General features: G+C 28.1%; 1 protein-coding gene across 2 annotated transcripts in view; it reads right to left on the bottom strand.

The window, feature by feature from the left end:
* The window catches only part of LOC111690380 (tRNA dimethylallyltransferase), a 161,491-nt gene that overhangs the window by 3,814 nt on the left and 154,288 nt on the right, over positions 1-3,389 (bottom strand). The gene's annotated exons all lie outside the window — the stretch shown is intronic.

Here is a 3,389-nt window from a genome sequence, read left to right as displayed (position 1 = left end):
CTTACTTACTTACTTACTTACTTACTTACTTACTTACTTACTTACTTACTTACTTACTTACTTACTTACTTACTTACTTACTTACTTACCTTCTTACTTACTTACTTAGTTTGGTAGTTAAGTGGTTAGTTAGCATTGCTCGTGCTGGGGAAAAGTCTTCAATGTGACACATCAACAACATTACACTCGTGTCCATGACGTGTCCATAACTATCACTTAGGAAACATTTTACATTTTACATAGTTTATCAATGTGATTACAAAGAAATTTTGAACCAATGTTTCCAGAACTCTCTTCATGTGCGTCATTTCATTTTTGTCTTTTTCTTTTATTTTACTAACATCCGCACTTGTTGGACTTTGTACATCAAAGAAACATATATTTATATATAAATTAAACGAAAAAATTCTATAAAAACCATAAGTTAGAACTTTTAAGCATTCTTATTTCAATCCCACGTTTTTTGGCATGTCCTTTCAAGAAAAAAAACCCAAAATTGTATGCTCTTAACACTATAAACATGAAAGATTTATCATCCATTCCACACCAGCAACAAATGAACGAGAAGAAGAAAAAAACACAAAAATTAGCATTCAACAACTTAACTTTCTTAAATTATTTTCCACTTTTACAGCACAATTTATATGTACATACATATATACATATGTTTGTGTTAACATACAAAAATACTTCTTTCAGCAACGACCTGATGGTGATAGTTATTGTTTGCTCTCTACTCATTTGCAATGCCACCAACGTTTTTTAACCAAAATCATCATTATCACCATCACTGTTGTCGTCATCGTCATCGTCATCATCATCATTATTATATATTTTCTGCATATATTTGTAATGTTTTTAAAAAATGTTGTTGATGTTTTTTTTTTGTTCTTCTTATTTTTTATGAATTTAAGCCTTAAAACATATTCTCACATATTGTTTGTTAAAATACCCTATATCAAAGTGATAAGTTTGTTATTTCATTTGTAATTCCTTTCACACTTTTCATTTGTTCCTGTCAAAAATTTCGATTTAGTTATGTTGGTTATGTACGATTAGCGTTTGAAAATAATACCGAATAAATAGGCTTATTAACAACTTAGATAAAACTTCTTTCATTAGTTCAAATATTGCGAAAACATGAATTATATTATGAATTTAGCTATATTTTGTAATGGTCCACACTTTTGGTCTTTGAACATATGAATACAAGAACATGTTTTATGACAAAATAATGTATTGCCAACACAATAAGAAACAGCAACAACAATACGTTAACATATCGTTAATTCTTCATCTACCAACTCCAAAATAACAACATCAAACATTTTGATTGAAGCCAAATTTTAAAAGGAAAAGAAGATTAATATAAAATTAAATTCTTACTATGGGATCTTCAGTTCAGATCATTCATGTCATTCATTCTTTTCATTAAGTTATTATTATTTGCTATATAAATAGTAAATAAACAGGTCGTAATTTTTAATACCATTTGATAAAATTTGGCCCGAATTTGAGTTATACCTTATATTCCTAATAACATCAATAACATGATGTTAGGTCTGTCCATTCTATTGGCCCTAACTAGTGAATGCCTTTTCCTTTGTTGGGTTTGATTGAGTTTGTCTCATGATACCTCTCATTCCTCATCGGTGCTACTATGGCAAGAGTTTGGATAGCTCTAGTACTTACGAAAAGTGCTTGTAAACGGCCCGACAGAACCATGCAAAAAAAATGTCACCTGCGATACCCAAAGATACCCAAAGAGGTGGTAGTGAGTCGTCAATGATGCTCACACAGTAGATGAAAAAGATCATCGTAATGATGCAGTAGGGAAATTTCATCAGTTTAAAATGAGATCAACTTTTAATTATTTTCGAAGACTATAAATTAAATAAATTTAGTTTAAAAATATCGCACTAAAATATCACTAGTTATTGAAAAAAATCTTCACGAATCTGTTAATATAAAATATATTCTGATGATTCTATACCTAATAACCATCACAATTTGTCATCCATAATTCCAAGGGCACTCGCTCTTCCAACACGCCAACAAAATTAAAAACTTAACTATTAGGCACATATTGTGACAAATCTTTGAACTGATGTGACTTCAGCATAAACTTATTTTAATCTATAGAAACTAATAGTATTAGTGCTATCTCGTACTTCTGTACACGTTTACTTCGAATGAATACAAATGTTGTCATAAAATATCGTTCATTTATTGAAAGACCTTTCTCCACTTTGTTGATTTTATTTTATAGTTTTTAAATTGCTAATAAAAATGTAGGTTTTTGACCAGATTATGATCAAACAAATTAGTGATAACAATAAAATAAATGTGTCCAACATAATATAACACGTTTAGCTCAAATAGTCATCAAATTTACCCACCAATAAACCAACCAACCAAGCAATCACCACCCATAAGTCAAGAAACAAATGTTAAATGTTATAATTTGTATTCGAAATAAATTTATTTAACTAAATAGCTGCTTAAGCAAATAGTAATTATTTTCTTAAGCTTTAAATTAAAGTAAATATCCGAAACGTGTATGCTAAATGTGATAAAACAAAGAAACAAATTGTTCAAACATTTGTCCTAAAACAAATACTTGAAATAACTATTTACTTTATTCATTTATTTGTTCTATAAATACGTAACGTTTATTAATAAGACTAAAGAGCATTGAACATTGATCTATCATACTCATACGCACAATTTTCAAAAATTGCCAATTAAATTTTAAAAATATTGTTTTGTTACTATGTATTTAGTTTTCTTTACCAAAAATTATATTTGAGAAGATTAAAAATTTGTTTTTTGATTACTTAATAACTGACTGTGTTTAATCATAACTTCTTTTATAAATTATAAAAAAAAATTAAACAAATGTTTCTTTTTTATTTCATTGTTAGTTGTAGATAAATAGATACATGCATGTTTGTACTATCTTTTGTCATATTTTTGAGCTTAAATATTGATCTTTTCATTATAAATATGTATTTGAATATTAAGAACAATATTAAATATATTTCTTTGAACAAACTGTTGAATACAATTCAAGAAAAGTCAATATTTATAATTATTAACTCTACTTGAAATATTTTACCTTCAGGAACTCTACTTGAAATATTTTACCTTCAGGAAGAAAACCATTAGATATTGGCAAACAATGTGCGAAAAAAACTAAAGTCCCGAATACAATTTAGTCTATTATATGGACTACAGTCTTGATTATAGTCTCGACTACGGTCAGAACTAGACTATAGACCAGACTGTAGACTAGACTATAGACTAGACTATAGACTAGACTATAGACTAGACTATAGACTAGACAATAGACTAGACTATAGACTAGACTATAGACTAGACTATAGACT

Source organism: Lucilia cuprina, chromosome 3 (assembly GCF_022045245.1).
Source record: "Lucilia cuprina isolate Lc7/37 chromosome 3, ASM2204524v1, whole genome shotgun sequence".
Taxonomy (NCBI): Eukaryota; Metazoa; Arthropoda; class Insecta; order Diptera; family Calliphoridae; genus Lucilia; species Lucilia cuprina.
This window is presented reverse-complemented; position numbering and strand designations above follow the sequence as displayed.